The 11,496-nt window shown below is 43.9% G+C and overlaps 2 long non-coding RNA genes across 2 annotated transcripts; both read right to left on the reverse strand.

Annotated features, from left to right (window-relative positions):
* Positions 1-144: 144 nt before the first annotated feature.
* Positions 145-2,055, reverse strand: LOC108447415. The gene is made up of 2 exons (XR_001862964.1): positions 1,597-2,055; positions 145-308 (listed from the first exon to the last, which is right to left on the reverse strand). It is a non-coding gene; the product is annotated as an uncharacterized LOC108447415 (long non-coding RNA).
* Positions 2,056-3,290: 1,235 nt separating this feature from the next.
* On the reverse strand, positions 3,291-11,488 carry LOC108447427. The gene is made up of 4 exons (XR_001862978.1): positions 5,853-11,488; positions 5,256-5,309; positions 3,854-4,178; positions 3,291-3,744 (listed from the first exon to the last, which is right to left on the reverse strand). It is a non-coding gene; the product is annotated as an uncharacterized LOC108447427 (long non-coding RNA).
* Between the last annotated feature and the right edge of the window lie 8 nt (positions 11,489-11,496).

Raw genomic sequence — 11,496 nt, forward strand, 5'->3', positions numbered from 1 at the left:
GCTGTCCCCTGTCCCCGCCGGGGCTGCGGTGATGTCCCCCCGGGGACAAATCACCCGGCGCTGGCGGCTTTAGCGTGACCAAGTGAGAGAAGCTCTTGGAGGGAGCGATGAGCTCCACGAGGAGGGGCAGGAGACACACGGGGAGATGATTTCTCAGCGGTGTTGGGGAGGCAGGGACAATGTTCCACTCATTTGGCTCCGGAACAAACCCCGTGGCTCAGTGGCCACCCGGGACAAGGCACCGTTGTCCCACCAGGTGATGCTGATCCTGCAGCTCAGAGCCAGCTCGGGAGGACTTGCTTGTGTAACTGTAAAATAAAAGCACCTGAATAAAATACAAAGCATTTTCATTATTTAGGACCCGACAGCCTTTTTTCTACCAGCTTGAACCTTGCTCATCAAACCCGCAGTCACACCTTCACCCACAACACACCTGTTTTGAGGTTACCCTGTGAGGTGCCACTGTCACACAAAGAGGATCAAGACAATTTGGCTCCTGGGATGCAGACTCTCATCAGAGAATTCTGATTGCCAACAGAGATCAGTGAATTCCCTGATGAAAAGTTGAATAATATATCCTTCTTAGAAGGTGTTTTATCTCTCGTTCCTGTTTTTTATGGTGAGCCAAAGGGCAGGCAATAGTGGTTACAAGGCCGGACAGGAATTATTGCACAAAACATGAGGATACTAAGCTTGTGCTCTTGCAGTTATTGCCTACAGAGTTTTACTTTATACATCAGCTCAGGACTGTTAATTTGTTTTGATGTTGATTCACATAAAAAGTGTTGAAGCCAAACCACAGAGGGCCCTGATGTATTCCTGTCACCAAGGTACAGAGATGCTCTGGTAACTTCAGGTTAATTCGTAGAGCCCTGCCATTAAAATACCCAAATTAAAACATTCCAGGTAACAAAATGAAAATGACCCAGCATCAAAGATGTCACTCTGATTCAAAATTCCTTCTAAATTTGTCAAATCAGGTCTCATTTGAATGAAAGTGGGGTTTATCTCTGCTAGCAGTTTCTGTATTTTCTCCCTGTGCAGACACATTTACTATGAGACGTTCATTGCAGGGAGAAGCAGACAAAACACAAGGAGCTACAGGTCATTCACATTTCATTATCAGTGTGCAGCCTTGGGAGGGAGCCCACAGCCAATTAACTCAGTCACACTTCTATTTCTTCCACCAAGTATCTGCTCCCGTTCCTGATGATAAACCCAGATGGTGCTGCAGCCAGAACTTGCTGTCTGAAGGACAGGCTTTGGATGAGTCACGCCACATTTCTTTTATCTGTCAATTTCTTTTATCAATAATTGTACGGACACTCTCACAAATGTCTGCAAGCTCCGTTTTTATGATGAGCCAGCAGATGAGCAGGCAACACCCAAATGAGAGGCTCTGAACTGCAGCCCTCGAGGTCACAGTGGATCCCAGGGAGTCAGAAATGTCACACTGCTGTCAGGAGCCAAGGGGAGAGGGACAAGGCTGAAATAACTCTGTCTAGAGATGGCAAAATGGGAAAAACAGATCTGCATTGTCCTGCAGGACCACTGGAATATAGGAGGAGCAAAACGTATTGCAAAATAATATTGTACCTGTGAGTGAGGACAACGCTGAGGATTGTACCGTGTCCCTCACTGGGAGTTTTCAGAGCAGGTGAAACAAACATCTTCCAGGAACAGTACAAATAAAGCTAATCCTGCCTTGAGACACACTGAAAGCACTGGACATCCCTTTCCTGGGAGTTTGCAGGATGTATTTTTCCTTCCCGGAGCGTTCCTGCTGTGTCTGCAGTGCGGCAGAGAATGCGAGCTCCCTGCTGCCCTACAGAGGCTGAGCGCCTGCAGCTGCTGCCGAGTCATCCCTCAGCTTTCCATCTCTGTGCTCCAGGCTCAGGAATGGCAGGATGGGAACAGAGCATTCCTTGTTTTCTCTGGCTGATTCACTGCTCTAGCGCAGAGTATTCAATTGCTTACTATTTATTGATACTCAGCTGATTTATTGCCTTTTTAAATTAAGGTCCAGGCCAATGTCAGCTTTCTGACAAGGCTGATATGACTCTTCCCTAAATCACCGTGGCTGTAACCCATCAGGTCTGGAAATGTGTTGCCCTAAACCCTGACACTGTTGCCTTTGCTGCCTGGTGTTCAGCTGTGCTGCCTGACTCTCAATGTCCCATTGTTTGCTCTGCCAACCCCAGAAATTCCAAGCTCTATGGATAGAAATATGGACACGTTATGGCATCCACATCAGATCCAGTGCATCCATAGGAACCCCTCTGAACTCCCAATATCTTTCCAGGGGGAAGATGCTCCTGCTCTGCGTCATCACAGGATTTCTCAGGCCCTGGTGGAGTAGAGCTGAAAACCAGTTCCAGTGGCAAGACATGATCTCCCTGGCAGGCTCATTAAACTCCTCCTGTGACCACACACGTAGTGATTTCCTTTAAAATCTGCATAACATTTACAGTCCAGTGCTCTCGGCCCACCTGTGGTTTGTGTCCTTCCACAAGCGCTGTTACATTGCGAAGCCCATCTGGAATCATTTGGAAGAAATATTCCATTTATAAAATAGGAGCTGGTTTAATATTATATGAACTAATATTTAACGGCTGATATTAACTAGTTACTGTGCTATGAAGTTTCTACCCCAGTAAAATTGAGTTGCCATGTGGAGGAAAATACAGGGGAGTTTTGTTATCCAAGGTGGTTTTCTGAGTGTTTTGGGATTTCAGAGGCAGTTGGGAGTTAATTCTCAGTCCTGCCTCAGCCAAAACATACAGGCCAGGTACTCCTTAAATACATATTTTACTTGCTTAGGCTTATTAAAAGAAACAGAAATGTCAGCCTGTAAAACTATTTGCCCATGTAGAAAGCTACTCATAAAATCATAAAAGAATGATCTGTTCTTACAGTGTCTTTAGGTAATTTTGGAATCCGTGCCAAAAAAAGAAAAGGGTTTTGTTTAGAATCCCGTGAAATTCAAGTCATGATTTGTCATTGTAATAATTTCTGTCTGGCTTTGACAGAATGTTTCTGTAAAATTTTGCCATCCCATATTAGTTGAAATCCACAAAACCCCCATATGACCCTCTCCTTTCTGAATAAAGCCCTTTTCTTTCTCACAAGGTGATGTGGACAGTAGTGGGAGGATGGGCTGTAGTTATTTACATTAGCCAGTTCCAGTTTCCCCAGACTGACAAAAATTCCCATGGAAATTCTGGTTACATTAACTTTGACAGAGATACGGGACTGTTTTTGGAAACTAAAAAAAAAAAACAACTAGGGAATACTTTTCATTTTTATTAACATGCAGCATCTTAATTTTGTTTATTAAGGAAATAAATCAAGGTTAGTTTCTGCTCAGTTTCAGATGGTTTTCACAGGAGACAAAAAAAGAGAAGTCAAATACTGGCCAAGCATCCAGTGAGGAATCCCATAATAGCAGCAATCCCGAGGTGGATGGCAGTGAAGGGAACAGCCTGAGAAAAGAGGACATTAGAGATGAGTATGTCCTGAGTACATTTACCTCAGACATGGACAGTGATTGCGTGTTCTTGGAGATTAAACACACTTGGATGTGGAATTCTTGTAGGATCCATCCCATCCCATCCTGTCAGGGCTCTCTGAGGGCATCGCAGTCACTCCTTGTCCTCAGTTTGTATTCCAGATGCATTTGAAAATGATGTGAACATTAATTTTCTCTGATCAAGTCTCTGCAAAGCCACTGCTTTCCTTCTCCCCCTGGAAACAAATGCAAAAGCTCTGAGCTTGCCATTCCAGGAGGAATTAAGGGCACTTAAACCCCCTGATTTTCACCCAGGCCTCCAGCTCCAGTCCCAGATTTATTTACCTTTTGCTGAAGAACCATTTTGTTTCTGCATGGGTCATTAGTTTTTCTGCTCCATCAGTCCCCTGGGTGAGCTGTTCAATGAGGCACAGCTTCTGTTTGGCCAAATCCTGACTCCATCACCTTCACCTGGTGTGGCTCAGCACTGGGCTGGGCACAGAACTCCAGGCTCCAGCGAGATGATCGGTAAAAGTTCCATTTGTGGTGTGTATTCCAATCGGAAAGAGCACGGCAAGAGTGTCTCCACTAGGTGTCCATGTTACAGCAATTTTCACTTAGGGTTCCCCTCACAGCCCCGTGCAAAATGCAGAACAATTGTTCTGCTCCACTGCAAGATGTAAATGTGAGATAGATTTTCATATTAGTCAAGTGTGCACCTGGGCCTGTGTCTAAAAAGGCACAAAACACTCAAAACCCACCTTTAAATTGCACATCTTAGACACTCAAACGGGGCCTGTGAGGGCTGGCAGACTTTTCAGATATTGATTATTGCCTCTCTTGCTTTTCTTAACGTTTTTCAAATTATTACGTGCTTTGTATTAACTTGTAGGAGCAAATAGAAAAAGCTTTCCAGGTTTTCAGTGGGTTTTTTAATTTTCTTTTTTGTTTGGCTTCCAGTTTTCCTCTGCACGGCCCTTTTTTGAGTTCAGATGAACGCAGAGCCCTAAAGCAGTGGCTCAGATTTTTAGAAACACCTGCCTAATTGTTAAACAACTGCTTTGCTCATTGCATTTCTCTCCAAATATTGATGCCCAATATTTACCTACTTTTCCTGGCTATCTAATGGGTGCTGGAAGGCACAGTTTGGTGCACTAAGTGAGCACATGCACCTTTTCATGCTCCCAGTTTTAAACAAACTGTAGGTAGCAGCCTTTGGGCTTCGGTGCTCATTTACTGAAGATGTTTTTCACTGCTTGTTTTTGTGATTTGCACCCCCATTCATTACTAAGAGGTCAGAGAGCTGTGATTTCATTCAGATATGAGGGAATTCCAAGGAGCTGAAATGAAGATTACTGAATTCCGTTCTAGGAATAACCCAGCAGGTTTTTCTTTCTTTCACTCTTTTTCTTCTGGTTTCCCAGGCATTTTCAGTTTGCGAAATGTAAGGATAGAATAGATTTTCGGGAATGCTCTGTGCCAGACCATTTTAAGGCAGCTTCCAGGACCACATGCAAACGAGGCTCTAGTGAGTTATCATTCCCATAGCTGTGAGTGTAACATCTAAACCCGAGTTTGACTCCAAAACTTTTACCTCATTTACAATGCTAAGGAAGCAGAATAGGTTATTTTATTATCTAACAAATTGAAAATCTGGTGTCACTCCATCTAATTTGGACTGTGCCTGATCCAGGAATGTGCTTTAAGATTTCTGCACAGAAACAATCCTACAGGATTCAGATTTTACCTGAAATGTGTCTCAGAGCTTGTCCCAAATGCTGTCTAGGTTCATGTGTCACAGCTGCCAGAAGGACAAAATAACAAGCAAATCAAGAAAATTCCCTAAATCATCACATTCTAAGAGCTGAAGTGAAACAAATATACCAACTTGTTGCCAAAGGTATATATGTTTTTAAATACAAAAAAAATCCCCAACCAACCAGACCCAGAACATCCTCTTGTGGAATATATCCCAATCTCGAGTATTTACTTTCCGTTTGTTTAATAACAGGAAAAGGCTCGTCGCTCTTTTGTTGAGTTTCACATGTCAGCATCTTAATATTCCTATGGCATTCTTGAAACTTTTACCAGGAAGAAAACAGTGCCATGGCCTATAGTAGGAAATGTTCTGTTTATTTGAAATGCCTTTATGAGCACACAGAGGCAAACAATTACTGTCATAAAGTGAGGGAGCAGCTCCTGGTGGTTTGGTGTCTCATCTGGGCTTCTTTGTGCAGTTCCTTGGCTCATTTGTCCCTGCCCTTCCTGCGTTCTGCTCCTCACCTCTCTCTGCACCTTCTGAAGCCCAGTGCAGGTTAAATCCCTTTTTCCATCTCCCCATTACCTGCTGGGCTCTGCTGCTTTTGGTGTCTCAGCCACGGGAATGTTGGGTTGAAGGTTTGTCATGCATCTGCTGCTGGATCCACACTTGATGATCCTTGTGGGCCCTTTCCAGCTCAGAATATTCTGGGATTCTGACAAGGATTGTCACAAGCCTGGAACTGAAGGGCTGATTTTTAATTACATGATCCTGGGAATGGACTCTGATAAAAAAGAATGACAAAGAGCTTTCAAAGATTGTTAAGCTTCTTACAGAAAGTTCTGAACTTATTTTGGCCTTGCCTGTTTTGTTCTGGCAAATGCAGTAACTATGGCAAGTTTGGGCCTATTCATGTTAAAAAAAGGTAATTTTATTTATGTAGGATAGACCTATAAACTGTATAAACCAGGCTGGCTCTCTTCACATAGCTCTGGTGTGCTGTGGGTTTGTTTGAACAATGACTGAGCCACAAACAGCCACTGACTGGATTCCCCAGAGGCAGAACTGTGGGCACAGGAGTGTCTCAAACCCAGGCTACAGATAAAAAAATAAAAGTAAATAACTCATAAAAGGAAGTGCAAACAGCAAGAAAATCTTGTTCCCATCTGTACAGCTCTGTAAAAGACAGGCAGGCCTTTGTGTGGGTTTTGAGGGCATCTCACATCCCTGGAGTAGCTGGGGAGGATGTGTGATCTCCACCTGATGGTTCTGCATCTTCCCTGAGCCACACAGCAAATCTCTTGCACAGACACCAAAATTTCAGAGGTGAACATCAGGCTCACAGAGCCAGGGCTTTGTTTTCACATCTGCCTCCTGATTATTGCCAGGAAAGTGAGATTCAGCACAAACCTGGGATCATTCCCTCTCCTTAAAAAATGACTGGTCCAACTGCCATGGAGTGAAAGAGCACTTTCACTCTGATCTGAGGTAGTTTACCCCGTTTACCTGGGTAGTTTATCTAGGAAACACCTTTCAGAACTCAGACAAGGGTGACCACCCATGGCTGGAATGGGCAGGTCAGGCATGGCCATTTAAAATCCTGCTCATATAGACGTGCTACACCAGCTAAAGTAGTCTTTGTAGGAAGAAATCAAGTCTATAAAATGGAATTTAAGCATTATTTAGCAGTGAAGGATGTGTAAGCAAGACATGATTTGGAAATCAGGGGGCAGAAAAGAAGGGGATGATCCAGAATTTATTATGTTAAGAATTAAAAACTTAAACCTTGATATGGTTGTGGTCACTGAGGGAAGTGACTGTGTTTCTGTGAACATATTAATAAGACTGTATTAACAACATGAGCACATTAGAGAGGTTTGCACAGGACAGAACTGGCTGCTCTGGACTTTTCTGAGCAGTGCAACCAGTCAGCAGTGCTCCAAACCTCCCTCAGAGGATGCACTGTAGGGTGAAAATCCCTCTGCTCTCCTGGAGAATGGCATTTTCTGTGGCATCTCACTTGGAAATATGAATGCAGAAGCTGCCACACTACAGAGGCTTGGCTTTCATTAAAATGCAGCTTTTTACACCTTGGCTACGTAACTGTTGGAAGTATGAAGTAAGAAGAGAAGCTCTTTATTTTTCCTGTGATGTGCTGTGCTGTTATGGCACACCTGGAGCTCACCTCTAACTCAAGGTGTGTTTAACTCCAGTTGAGGCGCTGGGTCTTCACTGAGCTTTCCCCTTAGGATTGCTCCTGCCCAGGAGTGGCCCCAGATAAACCCCACAGATGTTTTAGCAGCCTTTCCTGGATGTTCCTGCGTTTTCAGACATGATAAAATTCCCAACAAGCTCCAATTCTTTTGCTTCTTATCTAAACCCAGAGCAGGGGAGTGTGGCCAGGCAATTTGGGTGGCTGTGTTTGGAGATGCACAGTCCCTGTGAACCCCACTGAGCAATTTAGGACAGGATTGGGTTTTGTCTCACCAGGGAAGGGGTTCATTAACAGTCAAGTGACAACTGGATATTGGCATTCAGATGTGTGGGGCAAAATGTATAATTAGATTAGCAAAACTCCACATAAACACCCCATTCCTCATATCCTTTCTCCCACAGCAGCAGGTAGGAATGACACACATCATTTACTGATCTAAAATGCTTTGGCTTTCTACATTTATCATATTTCCTGTAAGGGATTTCCAGCCTGTTGTGCCCTGGAACATTAGAGGAAAATGAAAGAAATTTGAATTAACACCTCCAACCTGCCACTGATGGAAAATTCCATCTATAGATGGATGTGTTCAATCCAGCCACACAGTCCCACAGGAGAATCACGATTCCCTGAAGTGCCTGTAGGCCTCTGGGTTATGGATTTGGGTCTTGGATTAGGAACAACACCTGTAACCAGAGAGCACCCTGGTGAATACCCCTCTGAGGAGGCTCACAGGGATGCTTTTGAAAGGGTTTAAGGTCTGGAACAGCTTACACGTGCTCAGTTTGTTTTAGATATAATTGTGTGAGTTTATTTGGGTCTTTAATATTTTTTTTCCCCTGAAAACTGCTTTTTTATCTTTCTTTTCACCTCGATTTGTGTGTGTTTTCCAACTGGTTTTCCTTACCAACATAAACATTTTATAGATATCTGCCTTTGCTAGAAATGTTTTTCTAGAACTTTTGAATTGTGGTATAAATAGCAATATATTTCTGTCTCAATAACATGATTATCCTCATTCTTAATGTTCTCCATTCACTTGGCTTACAACACTGGTGTCTTGCCTTACCCCTTTCTGGGGCAGGGGCTGTTTTCAAACGCAGCAAAGTAAAATCTTGCTCCTGCTCGAGTCCTCAGCACTGCTGCAATGCAAATATTGTGGCAGTGTGTGTGATTTTTTAAAATTACTCAGTGGAAAGTCTCACAGGTCCCGAATTAGCAGGAGTTTTGTAAAGTTCCTATTACTAATCTATGGAATTTATACCAAAGGTGTTGAAATCACTTATGCTTCTGCTGACTCACTTCCCCCAGGGAGGGCTGCTGACCTCAGAAATGCCCTCACACAAGTCCAGGGCACAGAGTTGCCATCTGTGCCATGCAGAACATCCTGAACTCTCAACTCTGCTTCATTCTAAATTTCTTTCTTACTGTGTCCTGCTGCCCTGCAAGCCCCAGTCTGTTTGAAATGCCACTTTCTTTTACAATCTGCTCTGACTCAGATGCTGAGTTGGAGTGGTATTTACAAAATATCTGTATCGCCGTGGATTTATCTTGCCAAGGAAAGTTAAATGGTTACGGATTAAAAAGATTTTATAAGCACGATATGCCACAGTAAGCATTAGTAAAAGTTGCTCTAAAACTATTTCTGTCTTTTGTTGGGGAAAAAAAAAATTATTGAGGCTTGAAGGGGAAGACAGCTTGGTAAAAGGAAGGAGACTTAACCATAGTGAGGTTTTAAAGGAACTCTGGTTTGCTGATTAAGTGCTTTTTCCAGAAATGCGACTAATGTTTCCTTCTTTTTTGATTCTTAAACCAGGCCCAAGTGCCAGCAAATTACTTTCTTTACTGTGTCTGGAGGTTTATTTTTAGTCCCAAGAAGGGTATAGACAGCAGGCTGGAAATCAAGACATTTGCAGGCCAAATAAACTTCCCCACACTTGAACTCTGGGTGTCAGCTCATTCATCTCCCCGTGGCTCAGCTCAGTTTTCTGTCAGAAGCAGCTTTGCAGTCCCATCTGCCAAGGCTCTGAAGCTCCTGACACCCGGGTCTGTTCTTATCTCTCGGAAAGCATCTCCCAGTTTTACAGCTTCAGGGTTTCACCAGGGCTGAATTTCGTAGCACGAGACTCACAGTGAGCAGGAGTTTCATTTTCTTGCCTGTAAACGTCTGACAGCAGAACTGCCTGGCACGTGGGGTTATTTATTCCCTGTGGAAGTCTGGGGGGTGGTGGGCACAGCCCCCATCCTGCCCTTTCAGAACCGAAATATCAGTGGATGTGTGACACAGGAAATGGCTTGCAAGTCTCTCACCAAAAGTTTAACACCACCAGATGACAACCTGGGAACCAGGTGGCAAAAGACAGATTTTTTTAGGTGCCTGCTGAGCTGTTGGTGCAGTTTTTCTGAGCAGGCTGCTGCCTTATTTTAAATGGAGAGATCCAAGAGATCCAGCTTTTAAATGAATTTAAATTAATTTAATGATTTTCCTTTCCTAGGGAGGGGGATTTGTGCCCACCAGTGCTGTTTGCCAAACTCCAGCTTGTGCTGAGCCACTGCTTTTCCCTCCTGTTCCCACCTTGTTGAATCAACACTCTGATGGTGACAGCAGTGCTGGGGTGGTCAGCCTGGAGTGTTTGTCACACCATTAGGGGACAGAACATCCTCTCCCGTGTCACCTGGCTCTCAGCAGTGCTGGAACACGGAGTGGGTTCATGCTCAGCCTCCCTGAGATCCACTCACGAGCTGTTTGGTTTAGATGAAGTGCAGCTCTCCTCCGAAAACGAGACAGCTCCCAGAGCTGCTGCTTCAGGAGAGTGCTGTCCTCAGCTCATCTCAGCTGAGCAGCTAAAAAAAGGGATTTCTTTTCCATTTTTGCTCATGCTGTAGAGGTAACACAATGCCAAGAGAGTGAACTGCTGGTTACAGCTCATCTCCTGGAACTATGAACAGAGCTGTTTTCTGAGCTTCTGCCAATCACACCTGCACAAAGTCATTGTGGCAGGTGGGTCACTGAGGGTTTGCTGACATGGGGCGCAGCACGGATGGATTTGAGGGCCTAATCTGACCTCTAGAACCTTTTCGTTTTGGGCACATGCAAAGAACATGGAAGACTCTGATCTCATGCTCCAGAACCCATGCTAAACTTGCCAGGATTTGGCAACCAAAAGGTTTCTGCAGTGTCTGCAGTCAGTGTAACTTGTCATACACATAAATGTGTGATTATTGTCCTCCAACACCCATCAGAGTGATGTGTCAGTCCTTGTCAGTCACTACAGAAACCATACCAAGTAAATACCCTTGGAGTCAGGCAGAAATCTTGGGCTGTGACAGTGCTGGATCCCATCTCCGTCACCAGCAGGGCTGCCCAGTGCCAGCCTGATGGCAGAAACGTGAATTTAGGGAAAGTCTTGCAAACTCTGACCACAGCTCATTGCAAGACTGGAGCACGATTGCATCAATTCCTGCAATGGGTGTCCGAGCCCCCCAGAGAACACTGTCTGATTAAAAAATGACTCGTGGTTGCATTCCAATACTTGGAATAAATAAATCAGTGACAGACTCTTGTGCAAGGTCTATACACTTTCCTCACAGACTTTCACAAAAATGCCACATTTCTGACACCTTTCCAGCAGGCTGTTTAGAGGCACCAGGGTCTAGGCAGATAAAAATTTGAATTCTGGGTTGTGTTGCCCATTCTGACAGGCACTGGACACGGAACACCTCAGTTACTCACTCCTCTATTTGCAAAAAGGAATGAAGTCTCTCACATACCACTAATTTTGATATTAACAGAGAATAATACTGTTATTTAAGATCTATTGTTTCTTATAATTCTTTTTAAGAACCCTTTAAAAGCAGCTCATTGACAAAAATTAGTTTCAAAATGATTACGTATTCACAGCCATAGCAGCATCTATCTAAATGCAAATGTACTGCTTCATCCTAGTAAGTATCTATAATGCACGTTTAAAATCTCCATAAACCTCCCTGCTCCATGAGGAATATTCTGCTCTCAAA

The sequence above is a fragment of the Corvus brachyrhynchos genome, unplaced genomic scaffold (genome assembly GCF_000691975.1).
Source record: "Corvus brachyrhynchos isolate BGI_N302 unplaced genomic scaffold, ASM69197v1 scaffold266, whole genome shotgun sequence".
Taxonomy (NCBI): domain Eukaryota; kingdom Metazoa; phylum Chordata; class Aves; order Passeriformes; family Corvidae; genus Corvus; species Corvus brachyrhynchos.